The 18,942-nt window shown below is 38.8% G+C and overlaps 1 protein-coding gene across 1 annotated transcript in view; it reads right to left on the bottom strand.

Moving 5' to 3' along the window:
• The window catches only part of PCDH15 (protocadherin related 15), a 1,343,394-nt gene that overhangs the window by 76,326 nt on the left and 1,248,126 nt on the right, over nt 1-18,942 (bottom strand). The gene's annotated exons all lie outside the window — the stretch shown is intronic.

Here is an 18,942-nt window from a genome sequence, read left to right as displayed (position 1 = left end):
AATGTTAAAAGATAAATAATGGCATTTTCACTATTGCAAAAAGGTTTAGAATATGAATAATGTATAAGAAGCCTATTTATCCTTCAATTATTAAGAGAAAATCAGGGGAACTGGATAGCAAGGCATTTGCAAATTAAATCCAAATGTTGAATGCTCTCTGCATTCTCTCTGACAATGTTTGATTGCCCATCTGAGAAGAGAACAAGCACAAACAAAAAGCTTTACTACAAAAAAACAAACCTTTATCATTGCTTTTTAAAGAGTCTGTCAAAGGAAAATAGAATTCAATTTATAAACCTTTTACTTTGGACAATAAATGGAGAACTATCAAAAACATATTGAATATAAAATACTAGGCTGAAACTAATGATTAGTAGAAGAAAAGCCTTAAGGACAGTTAAAGTGACACTAATTAGGGCTGTATTTACGGATTGCAATGGTGCTATTTACACATGGGACAATAAAATCTGTCTCCTTGAATAGATACAAATCGCAACATTTTAATATAAACAATACACCACATTCAGCAAAAAAAGTTGCTCTCTTCAGTGTCCTTCATTTAAATTGGAGGTAATTTGGGCCCCTGGGTGGCTCAGTTGGTTGAGCGACTGCCTTCGGCTCAGGTCATGATCCTGGAGTCCCGGGATCGAGTCCCGCATCGGGCTCCCTGCTCAGCGGGGAGTCTGTTCTCCCTCTGACCCTCCCCCCTCTCATGCTCTCTTTCTCTCTCATTCTCTCTCTCAAATAAATAAATAAATAAAATCGTTAAAAAAAATAAAAAAATAAATTGGAGGTAATTTTGGGGCGCCTGGGTGGCTCAGTCGTTAAGTGTCCACCTTCGACTCGGGTCATGATCCCAGGGTCCTGGGATCGAGCCCCACATCAGGTCCCCTGCTCCGCGGGAAGCCTGCTTCTCCCTCTCCCACGCCCCCTGCTTGTGTTCCCTCTCTTGCTGTGTCTCTGTCAAATAAATAAAATCTTTAAAAATAAAAAAATAAATTGGAGGTAATTTTGAAACATTCCTTCCACTTTCTCTATGTGTGTATATACACAATAGATATATATGTGTAAATACATATGTACATACATATACTTATTTTTTCAATTTGGTACCAGTGTATTTTATGTTTAACATCTGAGAAGTTTGCTAAGAAGAAACAGCTGTAACACTAAACTAAAATTCCTGTTATTATTTTTTGTTAGATGAAATTCTAAAACGAACTGTCCCCAAAACAATATGCTACAAAGCAGAGTGGCCAACATTACAATTCCATCTTAAGATAATATGATAAAATATTAGCATTGCCAATTGCTGGTTTTTAGAAATATTTTTATTTTTTTAAATTTATTTTTAATTTTTTAAAAAATTTTATTTATTTGTCTCAGAGAGAGTGCGCAAGCAGGGGTAGTGGCAGGCAGAGGGAGAGGCAGGTTCCCGCTGAGCAAGGAGCCTGATGCGGGGCTTGATCCCAGGACCCTGGGATCATGACCTGAGCTGAAGGCAGACGCTTAACCGACTGAGCCACCTAGGCATCCCCAATATTTTTATTTTTTGAGAAGCATGCATGGGGCTATAATAATTTTGAATTTATTTTTGCAAAATTGCTCACATGCTTTTGATTTTCACTATGATTTTTCCTTCTTAAAAATTCCTAAATCACTCTTTCTTAATTCCTAAATCATTTTCATCTAATTATTCTTGCTCTGTGTTATTTGTAAAGATGAAAAGTTATAACAACTTTAATGGCCAATAGTTTTTTTATAATGTGTTTAATATATGAAGTGTCTGATTACTTCTTGCTTATTACAGAAATGTCAGGAAATGCATATTAGCAAAGATATTTAAAAACCTATAATTATATCCATTTATAGTCATTATTAATAACTTTATATATGACCTTTTATATTTACTATATAAACATACACTTTCTGTAACCAGGACCATATCATCTGTATAGCTTTATAACCTATTATTTTCAGTCATTAACCAGTTATACAGAATTTTTTTATTTCAAAAAAATGTATTTTATAATAGTAAGAGTAGGATTTTTAAAAAATTGTAATAAGTAATACTATTTTGAAAAAGACATATTTTTAAAGGATACATAAAATCTATAAATTGTTGTAAAACCAGCCCACAAAATACCAACATTATCAAGGCTTGAAAGTTACTAGACTGTATACCTTGGCTACTGTAAATAATGTTTCAATAAACATAAGGTGCCTATATTATTTTGAATTAGTGCTTTTGTTTTCTTTGTGTAAATATCTAATAGTGCAATTGCTGGAGCCTAGCAGAGTTCTATTTTTAATTTTCTGAGGAGCCTCCATACTGTTCAGAGTGGCGGCACCAGTTTGCATTCCCACCAACAGCCATGAAGGTTCGTTTTTCTCTGCATCCTTGCCAACATGTGTTTTTTGTGTTGTTGGTTTTAGCCACCCTGATTGGTGTAAGTTGCATCTCATTGCACTTTTGATTTGCATTTCCCTGATGATGAATGATGTCAAGCGTCTTTTCATGTGTCTGTTGGCCATCTATATGTTGATAGACAAACGGAAAAGTGAGAGGTGATACATGACACACACACACGCACGCACACACACACACAATGGATTATTACACAGCCATAAAAAAAAAAAAGGATGAGATTTTGGCATTTGCAATAGCATGGATGGACCTGGAGGGTGTTGCACTAAGTAAAACTGAAAAAAAACAAATATCATGTAATTTCACTCATATGTGGAATCTAAAAAACAACACAAATGAGTAATAAATAAAAAAACAGAATCAGACCCATAAATATAGAGAACAAACTGATGGTTGCCAGAGGAGAGCGAAGGTGGGAAATATTGGTGGAGGGGAAGAGGAGACACAGGCTTCCAGTGACGGAATGAGTAAGTCATGGGCATATCGTCAATGGTACTGTAAAAGCGTTGTGTGGTGACAGATGGGCACTACGCCTGTGGTGAGCAAGGCATAAAACGGAGAAGTTGATCACTATGTTGCACAGCTGAAACTAATGTAATATTGTGGGTCAACTTGACACAAATGAAAAAAATCAAAGACAGTTACTAGATAACGTTTATATTTGATAAAACGGCTAATTTTTGTTTGTTTTGTTTTGGCTAAGACCTAATACCGGCCAATCTATTTTTAGCCTAATTGCCTTCAGCCAGCCTGCTGCAATCCAAACAGTTCTTCAGCCAATTAAGAACTGGCACTGACAATGATTGGGATTATTAGATGCAGGTTGAGTGTCAGCCCTGAAAAAGCGTAATGAATAAAAGACTATATTCACGAAAGATCTGGGAAAATGTAAGAGATAATCAGACTGGGCACCAAGTGTTCTGCATTGGACTAAGGACCCTATCAATAGGGTCTCATTTAATTTTCTTAACTCTGGTAGGTAGAAAGAACAAGAAGCATTCTGTAGATGACGTTCCTGAAGCATATATGTGACAGTAAAACCCCGTAAATGTGCCCAAATCACACAGCTGGGGAGAAGAACCTGGAATCTTTGACTCCAAGGCCCGTGCAAGATTTGACAGTAAACTGTATGAAGGGAAGGATGGGTTGGACTAAAGGTTATTCCCAGGCTCCTTGCTTCAGAGAGAGATGACACCTGTACCTAATAGATTTTATTAAACATTCACATTTACTATCTCATTTTTTTCCACCTCTTTTCGGAGTCCGTAGGAATTAAATGAAGACCAGTAGCTTTATCTGTACATCTCTCTCGTAGGACACACGGGAACACAAACACTGGGAAAAAGGCGTGTTGTTTACATCCCCATCCTAGTGGAGCTGCTCCATTAAATGACATGGTAAGAAAGAATTCAATGTTTTAATTGCATTTAGTGCTAATGAAACCCTTATAAATGCAGGTGAGATTATACATTTCCATGGTGTTCCTTTCCTCATTAGTTACCCCTAATTTTCATGATGACTGTTAACACAACATAACATTAATATGCTCAGGAGGTGCCAGAAAAAATTATGTGTCATGCTGTGATTCATTAAAGCCTTCTAAGGATTCTTGCATTTTTCAACTTTTTAACAGATAATTCATTTTATAATCTTGAAAGATAAATTTTCTGCTGTTCAGAACTTTCTATTAATACTTTTTCTTTGAAAAATGGCATTTTTGACCATATCTACAAAGAGAGGAATTTAAGGGATCTATTTAATGTTCTTAAATTGCTGGCCTTTTCCAGTTTGTGATTTTTTTTTTTTAATATGGCTTTAGTGCCTTCTTTCTGAAAAAGCATAGTTAAGAAATTGTACTGACTTCTTGATTATTTTTGTTTTATTTAAGAGAATTTCAAGATTTTTTTCCCACTTCTCCAACAGTAATTAATTACTAGAAGATAACCTCACCCAATGTTATGGTTTGCTGTTGTGTGATAAGGACCAAAACCCCCAATGTGCCCTTTTAAAAAATATTCTTTATAAACCTGTTCTCTGGATAAGTTCGTACGGGTATTGCCTGAAGACTGAAATTTCTCCCACCTGTGCTGTTAGGGTTTGCTATTCAGAACCTCACCTCTAAATATGTGGAGATTATTTTTTTCTTAAAGTTGCTATGATTTCCTGAAAGGGAACTACCAAGCCATCGATAATTACTGACAAAGAAAAATTTGTAAAAAAGATACTTCATAGCACAGTGTTGAGATAATACTACTCATTTAAAACATAAATATGTCTCATAAATACCAATTGCTGATATGAGATATCTCATTTAAAATATGCAAGTTGATCTTTCTCAAGATAGCTTTGGCTATTCAGGGTCTTTTGTGGTTCTGTACACATTTTAGAATTATTTGATCTAGCTCTGTAAAAAATGCTGTTGGTATTTTGATAGGGATTGCATTGAGTCTGTAGAATGCTTTGGGTAGCATGGACATTTGAACAATATTGGTTTTTCAAATCCATGAGAATGAAAAATCTTTCCATTTGTGTCATCTTCAATTTCTCTCATCAGTGTTTTATAGTTTTTGGAGTACAGTCTTTCACTTCCTGGTTTATCCTTAGGTATACTTTATTCTTGTTGCTGCAATTGTAAATAGGATTATTTTCTTAATTTCTCTCTCTGCTTTCATTATTAGTGTATAGATTTCTGTACATTAATTGTGCATCCTACAACTGTTTTTTAAATTCATTTATCAGTTCTAACAGTTTCTTGGTACTGTACCTAGGGTATCACAATCCCAGATTTCAAGATATACTCTAAAACCGTAGTAATCAAAACAAGATGGTACTGGCACAAAAGCAGGCACATAGATCAGTGAGACAGAACAGAGAGCCTAGACATGAACCCATGACTCTATGGTCAATCAATCTATGACAAAGGAGGCAAGAATATACAATGGGGAAGACAGTCTCTTCAACAAATGATATTGGGAAAACTGGACAGCTGCGTGCAAAGAATGAAACTGGACCACTTTCCTACACCATCCACAAAAACGAACTGAGAATGAATTAAAGACACAAATGTGAAACCTGTGACCATAAAGTTCCTAGAAGAAACAATAGGTAGTAATTTCTTTAATATTAGCCACAGAAACATTTTTCTAGATGTCTCCTGAGGCAAGGGAACCAAAAACAAAATTAAACTACTGATACTACACCAAAATAAAAAGCTTTTGCACAACAAGGGAAATAATCAACAAAACAGAAATGCACCCTACTGAATGGGAGGAGATATTCACAAATGATATACCCAATACGGGGTTAATGTCCAAAATATATAAAGAACTTATACAACTCAACACCAAAAAATAAATAATCCAATTAAAAATGGGCAGAGGACCTGAATGGCCATTTTTCCAAAGAAGACATACAGATGGTCAACAGACAAAGGAAAAGATGCTAACATCACTAATCATCAGAGAAATGCAAATCAAAACCACAATGAGATATCACCTTATAGCTGTCAGAATGGCTAAAATCAGAAAGACAAGAAATAACAAGTATTGACAAGGATGTGGAAAAAAGGAACACCTGTGCACTGCTGGTGGGAATGTTAAGCTGGTGTAGCTACTGTGGAAAACAGTATGGAGGTTCCTCAAAAAATTAAAGCTACCATATCATCCAATAATTCCACTATTGGGTATTTACCCAAAAAAACCCCAAACACTAATTCAAAAAGATATATGCACCCGTATGTTTAAGGCATTATTTCTAGAAGTCAAGATATGGAAGCAACCTGAGTATCCATCAGTAGATGAGTGGAAAAAGGAGAGGTATATATAAAGAATTTATACAACTCAACATGCAAAAAACAAATAATCCAAGTAAAGAATGGACAGGACATGAATAAACATTTTTTCCAAAGACGACATTCAGATGGCCACTAGACACATGAAAAGATGCTTAACATTATTCATCATCAGGGAAATGCAAATCAAAACTACAACGAGGTATCACCTCACACCTGTCAGAATGGCTAGAGTCAACAACCCAAGAAACAGGTGTTGGTGAGGATGCAGTAAAAGGGGAACCCTCTTGCTCTGTTGGTGGGAATGCAAACAGGTGCAGCCACTGTGGAAAACAGTATGGAGGTTCCTCAAAAAATTAAAAAGAGAGCTACCCTACAAGTCAGCAATTGTACTACTAGGTATTTACCCAAAGGATACAAAAATACTTTTTCGAAGGGATACATGCACCCTGATGTTTACAGCAGCATTATCAACAATAGCCAAATTATGGAAAAAGCCAAAATGTCCACTGACTGATGAATGGATACACTACATCCATCCATCTCTATCTATCACAATGGAATATTACCCAGCCATAAAGAAGTATGAAATCTTGCCATTTGCAACAATGTGGATGGAGCTAGAGGGTATTATGCCAAGCAAAATAAGTCAGAAAGACAAAGCATATGATTTCACTCACATGTGGAATTTAACAAAACAAATGAAAAAAAGAAAAAAAATGAACAAAGGAAGGAACAACAACAAAAACCCCAGACTCTTAAATACAGAGAACTGGTGGTTGCCAGAAGGGAGGTGGGGGGTCATGGGTGAAATAAATAAAGGGTATATATTTCAATAATGAAACAAAATTCAAGTGGAAAAAGTTATATGGATTATTTCTCAAGGGGATAATATCTCAGTGTATTTCAAAGATTGGATATACCTAGTCATTACATAATGGAAGAAACTGTTTTTATATTAATTTTAGCATTTATAACTATTTCTTATTCTATCATTCACATGAGAAGAAAACTTAGAATTCTATACTAAGGTGACTTCTAGAAAGGTCCACTATTTAGTTTCAAGGGCAACGATCAAATACATGAGCATTCCATTGAACTGTGTTTTGATAACTTACATGCACAATGCACGCTGAACTGAGAACACGAAGATGATTATTATCTTACAGGTAAAAAAACCTACTCAGAGAAAATAATTCACAGTGACAATGGACGTTTACTGAGAGATCTGTGCAGAGCCAGGCACTGTACTCAGTGCTCTGTATGCATTTTCTTGTTTATATTCATGAGAAATGTGTTATATAGTCTGATAACTTGCAGACGTGATGCTTACAAAAATTAAGAAATCTGTCCAAGTTTAGGCAGCCCAGTAGTGGCTAAAAGATAACAGTGCAGCGTTTCCTGGGTGGCTCAGGAGGTTAAGCATCTGCCTTCGGCTCAAGTCATGATCTCAGGGTCCTGGGATGAGCCCCGTGTGGGGCTCCCTGCTCAGTGGGGAGTCTGCTTCTCTCTCTGCAGCCTGCTCCCTCCTCCTGTGAGCATTCTCTCTCATAAAATAAATTTTAAAAATCTTAAGATAATAGTCCAGGTTTGTCTTCATCATGGTGCTTTTGGAAAAGAGATAGAGATTTAAATATTAAAACTTAAAAATAAGTATTAAGACTTTACTTTTATGGCCTTTATGTTTCGTATTAACTTTATTTTTCACGCTCTTGGGATTTAGCATATTCATAACTTTGGATTAAACTTTAATCAGTAGTGACTTAAATTAAAACTTCCCTAGTTCCCTTAGTAATTCCTATCACACAGAAGGGTCAGGAACTAGCATTCATTTCCTGCTTGCAGATGGGCCTGTTTTTTTTTTTCTTTTCTTTTTCGTACCTTTGGTTTTAGCTCCACCCCACGCTCTCATTTTAGCTCTAACCCCAAACAGTACATCCACAAAAAGCCTGCCCCTCTGCAGGCTCTGCATCACCTGGCCTTGCCCTGCCGGAATGTCACTAATCCCACAGTGTGTTCTGCGTGCACTACCCTGGGGTTCTAGGTCTGCAAGGCAGATGGGTCTTTTCCTGTGATGCCTGTTCTTGCCAAGGGCCTAAATCCTTCTTCCATCTGGCTCTTTTATGACTTCAATCCCATCCCTGTAGTTTATCCTTCCTACCCAGCATGGATGCTTCATTCGTGCCCTCTATTTTAAGACGGCAGTAAGACCTTCGCCTGTCCCCATGTGTCTCACAGGCACAGGGACTTGTCAATCTATCCCTGCCCTGTCGACATGACTACATCATTTTCAGGTCCAAATCTCATCTCCTGGGCTTACGGTCTGGATTCTGAAACCTAGCACCAGATAAAACCATGTGCTTGTTCACTTGCATGCTATCAATGTCATCTTCCATATCTAATCCACTCTACGGGATCGCTGGCATTTCTCAGCCACTGTCACCAATAACATAGTGTCCCAAAGCGTGCTTTCTTACTGGAAACCGTCAGAAAACTATATGGCATTGTTTCATCACATGTTAAAAATAGAAAATTATTTTTTTTTAAAGACTTTATTTGAGAAAGAGACAGAGAGAACCAAGCAGGGGGAGGGGAGAGGGAGAAGCCAACTCTCCGTTGAGCAGGGAGCCCGATGCGGGACTCGATCCCAGGACCCTGGGATCACGACCTGAGCTGAAATCAAGTCAGACACTTAGCCGAGCGAGCCACCCAGGCTCCCCGCAACCCTCCCCGCAACCCCCCCCGCAACAAAATAGAAAAGTTTAATTACTAACAGAGAACTAACAAGAAAGATACAACCCCCTCCCCTTCTGTCAGAATTATTTTATCTTGCAAGAGGAATGGCTTAAAATGACCAGAAATTTAAGTAAACATCTTCCCTTTGTTTTTATGACTTTTAATTTTAATAACATTTTTAAAATTCTTGTTTTTCAAATTATATCTCTAGAGGTAGCCAGCATCTAGATCAAGAAATGGAGCATTATCTGCCTCCGTCCTCAAAAATAACTCTTCTGACTTGATTAGTTCTTCCTGTTTTTGAGCTTTATATAAATGGGCTTAGGAAATTTTTTGTCTGAATTCATTTGCTCACATCATATTTCTGACAGCCATCCGTGCTGTTGCATGCAGACATAATTTATTCATTTTCATTGCTCTGCAGAACTCCACTGTAGAAATATATTACAGCTCATGCACGTACGGTGACTGGACAACGATGTTGTTTTCAACTTTTAGATATTATAGTAAGGAGCATATCTACAAAAAGTGGATTTTTGGCACAGATCTTTTTAAAGCATCTGTATGCATTTCTGCTGTGTCAATATTTAGGGGTACAGATTCTGAGTCAGGGGTTATGCATATGTTCACACTCGATAATGCTTTCCAAAACGTTGCACTAACTTACATCCCATCCGCAGTGTCTGTGAACTCTGGGTGTTGCAAAATTTGGGTTCATCGGTCTCTTTTTAGCCATTCTTATCAACAATAGGGTGGTCTCTCGTGGTTTATTTTGTAAATCCTAGTAGTTAATAAAATTGAATGCCTCTTCTGTGTGTGTTTTGTGTTTTTTTTTTTTTTTTGCCAATTTTTATATCCTCCTCATATAGGGCCTATTCCAATCTTATTCCTATCTTTATCTTGGGAGTTTTGTTTTCCTTTGTTTTGAATCATCATTTTGTTAGAGTTCTATACACTCTGACTTGGAGATCTTTGATACTAGTTTGTAACATATCTTGGGGTCTTTTGGCTTCAGGTGGGTAATAAAGTCTTTCAAATTACTATGAACCGCATCAACTTTGTCTTTTTATAGATTACTTGGATCACAAGAGGCCATGACTGCCCAGGGGAAAAAAAAAATCCTGGGAAAAATAAAATGAAGCACTATAAAAAGGAGATATGTTTGCCAAAACTAGTGTAGCTACCACATCAAGTTTCAGGATCTACTTGATAGGAATCTCTAGTTTCCAGTTTTATTATTCCTATGCATTAAAATGTTGTTTTGTGAACTGAGACATTTCTCTGCCTTTGAAAAAAAAATTTAATTCTTCCGGCACCTCTCAGATGTACAATGACTTATGAATCAACCAAAATAAATGATGTTCTCTTTAGGTACATAATCTTAACTTAGGCCTGCTGGTTTTCATTAAGGAAAGTGTATTAAAACTACTAGGAAGAATCAGCCATTTTTTATGACTTATTAGTACCTAAGTTTTCTTCATAATACATATTAAAGGAACCTTGTATTTTACTCTTCTTACTGGCAATATTAATAGGCGATTCAAAATAAATGCATTTAGAGAGATATGAATAAAACTTTTTAAAAAGATGATTTATCACTTTTGCTTCGACTGGTGTTATAGGTCTTCTGTGTCGGGTCGGGACGACACAAAGTTAAACAGAAGTTCAATAAATTACAGGACGTTTTCAGACAAAAGTGATTCTTATTTGCCTGAATCGTCTTTGGAATTGTGTTTGGCAGTGCGATCCTCATTTTCACAAGGATTCTGAGATTTTTAAGCTGAGTGTCAACACTCCTACCAGATGATAGAAGACGTGATCCTTGAAACCTAATATGGGAGCACACACACAATCATTACTACCCTACAACAGATAAAATCTCCTACAAGAAAATGCAAGCTTCACTCAAAAGAGGATGTTCCATATCCACACCCTGGACTGTTTTGCATTTAATCATCTGAAAGACATGCAGGCATTAAATAAATTTCTAATCCCAGTAGAGAGTGATAAGACTTTGAAATATATGAGCCACCAATGAATTTAGGAAAGACAAAATGATTTGGCCATTCATTGAATAAAGTATTTTCTTGTCATATATCATGTCCAATGGCTTAAGACCCATAAAAATTCCTCAAGCTCTCTACTTTTAGGAAATTGCCAGTTATGAGAGCCACCTTTCATCTAGTTTTAAGGACCCAAAACCTTCCTGATTTTTCAGACACTTATAGCTTGGAAAAAATAGTTCCCTTTCTATTTTAAGCCACAGAAATCAAGACAGTTCTTAATTAAGCCAAGAAGTGTAAATTAAGTTACTACCATGTGAATGGAAGATTTTAGATCTCCCTTCTGTGATAATAGAAAGGCTGATTTGTATACAGAAGGAGAAGAGAAAGAATAAAACTTACATACGCAAAATTCTTTTATCTGGAAAGTCCACTTGCAGCAAAGGAAAGCAGTGGTTTTGTCCATTTATACCAGTAACAACGAAACTCTAATTGTATACTTGTTCATACCAATACGGACAAATGCTATGTATCAGAAACTTTACATATCTCAACTTGTACAAGGGAAAAAAAATGTAGGCATGGACTCTTAGAGTACTTAGTGATCATTTGTTTGCATATACCCCACAGATTTCCAAAATAGGTATGAGGTTGTTTCTGAAACTCCGTAAGGTTTAATAACATAAAAACAATTAAAGGGGAAGATGACAGAGAATAAAAGCAGAGCATCTCAAGGAAACCAGAGAGAAAGTTAGCATGCCACATGTGCATTGCATTCACCTTCTAAAATTGCTAAAGATCAATCAAATATTTGGCTTTAAGTCTCCAGCAGACAAACCAAAAGGAAAACACCATTCACTACAACATAATCCAAGACCATGTAACAAAAGCATACCAGTTGTTAGGAAAAAACAATTTTCTTGACAATTCGTGTCTCCATCGGAGTTAAATAAACGGAAAAGTATGATGGATGCCTGAAATTCAAAGAGATATCAAACCTAAGTCTTCATTTTGGCAAGAAAGAGAAATTCCTAGGGAAATGAGAGATCCTGTAACTCTTGAGTGTTGTTGGAAAGTTTCACTGAAAGAGTATTTCTACTTATCTGAAAATCCATAATTTGTTCACATAGTTCATGGAACGTCCTGATTCAAGAGGCTAAAAGACATGGCTATATGTAAAAACAAATAAAATTTTAAACAAACACCAATTTGAGGTGGTAGGCACAATACGTCTATAACATCATTAAATTTGTGGGGAAGCATGACATTTGAATTATAGTAGAGAAGACACACACATAAATACATAATTAAAATATAATGTGTCTAAGTTCTAAATGAAACACATAGTAATTCAGTTATAGGGTCATAGCCAAGAAGGCAATGGGCTTGTGCCTCTTGAACAGTGTTCGTATAAAGCTGTGTTTCCCATAGTTGGCAAAGGGGAATCAAAATCGGTATTTTTTGAGACCTTCATTCGGACTGATACTTGTTTAACAGGTCTATTGTATAGAGCGCCTAGGGAGAAAACGCTCCTAAAATAATCCACTGGCTTCCAGTAACACAAACCACAAAAACTGAGACATACACGGTGCTTTGGATTTCAGAATTAAGTAATCCACACGACTGACCTTCAAATGTAGCTCTCAAATATAACAGTTCTCTCAGGGCATTTGGCATTTTTTTCCTCCATGCCATTATTTTTCCAAGGTTAAGTAACACAGAACTATCAGAAATGGTTAAAGGCTTTAAAAGGCACCAGGTCCTAAAGCAATATTTGCATAAGAGAAGACAAGAGTGGCCGGGAGAGTTGAAGTGTAACACCCCACCAAGATTTAATTTCTGGGACTGAGTCCAAGGTATTTGAGCCAGCCCTGCGCTCTGGCACCTGGGAGGCGGCAGAAAGCTGTTTCTGTGGGGGGAGCTGGCTGTGCGTCCTGATGGCTCTCCTGACTAGCTGTGGGCAGGTAACATACTATTTCTGTGCCTCTGCGTTCTCATCCATAAATCGAGAATAATACCAGAACCCCACGGAGTTCCTGAGGAATATGAATGAGTTAGTTCCTGAGAAGCATTTAGAGTACCCAGCATCACTATTAGTATCCTCCTGGACTTGAGCCAGGCACGGGGCGAGTCTGAGATGCCACGCTGGGGAAACACGCTAAACCCTCACTAACGTGCTGGAATTGTTTTCCACCAGACCCGCGTGAGCAGGCACAGGGCTGGGGCTCAGGAGCCCTCGGAAGCACCAACCTGACTCCAAGCAAAAACTACTGCCCCCTTCACTGTTCACCTTGCGGATTTCTCCACGCTTTGCCCCTGAGGACGTCTGCATCCTCTACAGTGCCCTTCACTTTCTTCTCTCAACAGCATCATCCTGCTAAATCCTCTTGCCATGTCTCAACATTTATTGAGAAAACGTAACAAAGAATTAAGGATTTGACAGTGAGAACTGTTCCTTTGATGACGCTTTTTCAAAACCGTATTTTTAGTTCATAACTTTCTTAAACCTGGCTTCTCTAATAACTCAAAGATGCAATATTCATAGTCTTTTTGACATTCAGTAGACATCAAGTCAACATTTTAATTCAATTTTTCTGACACTGAGTTTTTCTCATCTGCAATCTGTAGAGAGAGGGACTTATTACACTAACTTCTGGAAAATATCCTCATAACTCAGAGATTTCTTGATCATACTTGGTCTCTCCCTATATTTGCAGTCAGGCTCTTGGTTGCAGTTAAAAAGACACGCATTAAGCTGGAAAAATTAGTTACTAAATTGAGCGGTGCTTCTAAAACCCGACCTGATTTGTTGCTTTAATAGAGGGAATCATGATTCACAGAGGCCACCTCAATTTGAGAAGCAATTAGTTGCCTTGTTAATTGCCTCCTAATTTTTCATAGAAACTTAATATGTTCTGTTATTTCTGCCAACATTCCATTTCTGCCACAATTCTACTCCTCACTTCCCATGGGAAGCAGAGGATCTGGAAGTTACCAGAAAAGTCCTTTAAAAAAGTAAACCAAACTGAATTCTCACTTCACTGGTTATGGGCTGAGATGCTTGGAAATTTACTTAACCTTCCTAACTGCCATTTTCCCCAACAATACAATAAAGAATAATCTACACCCACTGTAGAGGTAGGTGTTTTATTTATTTGTTTGCTTGTTCCATAGGCTAAAATATGAGTTTTTCCACAGTTCTCAGAAAAATAATAAAGACACACAAATGGCAGCTATTGTTATCAGTAAGGTGTATTCATTAATATTTTCCAAAGGACAAAAAGGACCAAAAATGTTAATGTTCAAAAGTCCAGCTTAATCTTACTTAGCTCACACAGAAAATTATGAGTAATATTTCAAATACTCATGAATTTTTCCAACTTTGCTTTCATTGGTTACATGGTTGTTTTTGAACAGTTTTTTTTTCTGTATTCTGGACACTGCTTCTTCGACTTTTAAAAAATGTATGTTGCAAAATATTTGCTTTTAGCTTACTGCTTTTCTTTTCATCATTGACAGCATCTCTGTTACAGCGGTCTGTTATTCTGATGCAACCAAATTTATCAGTCATTTTTCATTAGCAGAGGACATTTCAGTAAGTGATACTCAACTAATGGTCTTGACCCAAAGTTAGGGGCATATGAATTTCCTGGGGGCTTTTCTTTTTTTTTAAGATTTTACTTATTTGTGTGTGTGTGTGAGAGAGAGAGAGAGAGCACGCACACAAGCAGGGGCAGAGGCAGAAGGAGAAGCAGACTCCCCGCCGAGCAGGGAGCCCAACCTGGGCCTCGATCCCAGGACCCCGAGATCACATGACCTGTGCCGAAGGCAGATGCTTAACGGACTGAGCCACCCAGGAGCTCCTGGTGGCTTTTTAAACATACAAGGTGCTGTAGATTCTGACACGTACATACTCCCTACAGGCTGAGAGCATCACGGCCAGATAGTTGCAGCCAATACTGAGAGCAATGATGATGTGTTGGAGAACAAAATGTTAAAATCCACAGTTATATAATCAATAAAAATAAACAGATGAAAACAAGTCTTTACTTCTGAAGCTGAATGTAAGATTCATATTCACATCAAGCTAAGAGGGATGGGTACCACTGAGGAATAATAGTTTTGAGAGGAACAGTTTTCATATTCTGCCAACATTGGAGATGCCCTTTTCCCTTTGGGATTTTTCCTTTACTGAGCTAAAATAGCCATCACATAAAATTTACCATTTGAACCATTTTTCAGTGTACACCTCAGTTGTCTTAAGTACATTCACGTTCTCATGTGACCATCACCGCCATTCCCATCTGGCATGTTTTTGCCTTCCCAAATTGGAGCTCTGCAACCTTACACATGAACTCCCCGTCCCCCGCCCCACTGGCCCTGGCAGACCACCCTTCTCTTTGCTGTCTTGGAACCTCATACGAGGGGAATTATACATTTGCCATTTTGTGTCTGGCTTATTTCACTGAGCATATTGTCTTCAAGGCTTGTGTGTGATATAGCGCAGGTCAACATTTCCTTCTTCTGTAAGCCTGAGTACTATTCTATTGCAGGTATGCACCGTATCAGGTTCATCCAGGCACCTGCTAATGGATAAACAGGTTGTTGCCACCTTTCAGCTATTGTGAATGATGCTGCTACCAACAATCATGTGTCTGATTGCATTCCTGCCTTCAAATTCTTTTGGGTATATACTAAAGGTGATCCTTTTAACTGATGTTAATTCTTGTATCAAAGACTGGAGAGAGAAATTACTATTGATTTTCTTCCCGCTTTCCCTGCAATAAAATAACTGCTTGTGACCGATGGAAATCAGTTTGGTGGACCAGTGGTGACAGAGACATCAACATGAAACCATAATAAATGTTGTAGATTTTCCCAAATTAATACTTTTGTTCTGTGTCCTTTTGACACAACCTAAGAAGTACTTGAATGTGACATGAACATTCAAATTTTTGAGCCAGAAACCAAATCTCTACATGTCTGTATAAATGAAAGACTGACTTATTTACTCTTTTGTCTAGTTATTAGAATGTTAACTCTGTAAGGGCAGAGGGAGAGTCTTTTTTGTCCGCCTCCTTATTTTCAGCACATGCTAGGAATGCAATATATATTTTCTAAAAAAGGAACTTGGAACCAGTCTCTAAGCATATTAGATATGCTGCTTCAGAACATATATATACAACTTTTTTATTATCACTTATATTGCAGAATTCATTTTAATAATACTCTCATTGTGTTGCCTTTACCTTCACATATTTTTAGGACCGCCCTCAATCCACTCTCCATATTTTAAGCTAGTTGAGTATAGTCTTATTCACCTATATTTTATTTTGTTTTAAAGATTTTATTTATTTGGCAGAAAGAGACAGCGAGAGAGGGAACACAAGCAGGAGGAGCAGGAGGGAGGGCGAAGCAGGCTTCCCGCTGAGCAGGGAGCCCGATGCGGGGCTTGATCCCAGGACCCTGGGACCATGACCTGAGCCGAAGGCTGATGCTTAACCGACTGAGCCACCCAGGTGCTCCCACCTATATTTTAAAGTCTCACCTTTCTTAGTCAATTCTATAGTATGTTTCCTCTTCCCCATCCTATACATTACACAATTTTTAAAATTCTGATTTAAAAAATTAGATTTAGATTTAAATTTAAATTTAGATTCCAGGCGTCAAGGCTAAAGGTAGCTCCTCCAAGTGTCCACCAGTTAAGATTTATTACTCCCATCACCTCCCGAGCTCCCTGCTTCCGATCACTGCTCCACAGACACACTCTGCGCTTCTTCCTTCTGGCTTCTGGCTCCCTGTTTCTTCTGCTGAGATGCTCCGGCTCTGTCTCATTTAAGCTTCCCTGGGAGAAAATCTAACCCCCCTTCAGTGCCACTCAAATTCTTCATCCTTCTGGGAGTGTTCATGTTCTTTCACCAAATGAAATGTCTCCTTCCTTTGAATCCACGCGGCAATTGGTGCTTTCCTAACAGAATTGATTACTACAGCACAGACTTGCATCGATACACCGTTGAAGTCCTCTCCCCTTCCCCCCTCCTCTCTTCATTCCTTCTTTCCCTCATGTGGAATGTTACACTGCATAAAGCTCGCTTCCTGGAAAGAACCCCTCTCCCTGGCATGAGTCCCCCCCCACCGATAAATCGAAGGGTGGGGTGACCCTCAGGGTTCTCAGTCCTCCTGGAGAAACGACCAGTCTCAGCCTCTCTACCTCATCCCAGGAAGTCCACGTGTTCATTCCAAAGCACCTGTCACCACCCAGATACTCCTGCCCCCACAGCCCTCTACACACGAGGATGACCCAGATTCCCACCTCACCTCTGCCACCAGACTTTCCCAGGGCTCCCCTGCAGTTCATGGTCCATCATTACCAATATCCCCTAATATCCAGCCTTCTCTCGGACTGTTAACTTTGCTTTCGGATTCCTCGCCCCCATGCTGTCGCCCTGCCCCCAGGAGACATGGCTTTCGGCGGCTGTCCCAGACAGCGGCCCCCATACTTTACCTGGCACAGGGCCTGGGGACAGACAGATGGCAGGTGTCTCTCTGTCTGAATGAAGGCTTCTAGAATGTCATTCCACCTCCTTTGCCACCTTCTCCCAATTCCTCTGAAGTACATGCCATCATCAGATTATATCACTCACAAGTATCTCACTACAGGCATCTATAGGCCTCTTGAAAAATCCACTTTATTAATGGGATATTTTCAAGTTTGGCTTATTTTTCTTTCTTTCCACTACAAATGTGCTCATTATCATAAACGGTCAGGGGAAGATCCACCGGGCAATCTAATTTGCAGCATCTGACTTTTGACCGCTCCCTCTCCTACCGTTCTGCTCTTCACAGGGTGCAGACTGCGCTCTCCTGACATTCCTGTGCCCTCGTGGCGGCGACTTCTCAGTGTCCTCAGAAGGATTCTCTCCCTGATGTCCAAGTGGTGAGTGCCAGGGCTCAGTCTGGGGACCCCTCTGTCTACACGCATATTCTAGGTGATTTCATCCTGGCTCACGATTTCGTCCCTGAATTTAGATCAGCACCTGTGACGGCCCTGCCATATTAAAACTCTCCAAGAAGGAACTCACGATTTCTGCTACTGCAGTACCTGGGAGAGGGATGGGGAAGAAGACCTCAGGCTCATTCTTGATTTTCTCTCATGCCCCGCACATAATCTGTCAGCAAATCCTCTCGACTGTCTTTGACTCCCTCCTGACCCTCTCCTTGGCCGACCGCCGAGGTCCAGCCCACTGCCACGTCTCTCTCTGGGAAAGTAGTACACGGGGCTCTGTGGGTCCTCTTGCCTGAAAACACTGTTCACCACCCCCACGCTAACCCTGCACAACATCCAGAATGATCCTCTTATACTGGGTTATGTCATGGCTCTGAACAAAACCCTTCAAAGAAAGACTTCTTTCCTAACACATTGAGGGTAAACCCCATATCCTAGTTTTGGGCTACATTTCCAATCTCATCTCCAAACAGCCTTCCAGCCTTGCTTACCTCCAAGCTCCCTCTAGCCTTGGGGACTTAGCAGTGGAACGAGCAGCACGCCCCTGACCTAGGAATCCACAGGTCTTGCTCTAGACCACAGGACTCTGTATTAAATAGCTACCAGTTTTATTCATCGGTGACTTGTTTCTTTCGCTAGTTTGTAGTACTGGAGTGATAACTCTGTTTTTGTTTGTTTTTTGAACTGCTCTATGTTCAACCTCAAGAACAGTACACACTGTGAGGACTCAGAAAAATTTGCTGACTAGATGAATGACCTCAATCAATCCACACTTCATGGGACGAAGTAAAATAGGGATAAAAATCAACTCCTTTGGAGCTGCTTCTTACTTGCTCATCATAATATGATTTAGATATACTGTGACTGACACATTTGTGGACCACTTTTGGTTCTAAGGGGTGACTCAGATCAGGAGTCAGTTTTTAGCACTATGAAGGAGCTGTTTTGCAAACACACTATACATGTTCATTTGCTTGAT

This window comes from Zalophus californianus, chromosome 15 (genome assembly GCF_009762305.2).
Source record: "Zalophus californianus isolate mZalCal1 chromosome 15, mZalCal1.pri.v2, whole genome shotgun sequence".
Taxonomy (NCBI): domain Eukaryota; kingdom Metazoa; phylum Chordata; class Mammalia; order Carnivora; family Otariidae; genus Zalophus; species Zalophus californianus.
The sequence above is the reverse complement of the archived record's forward strand: the minus strand, read 5'-3'. Positions and strand labels throughout refer to the sequence as shown.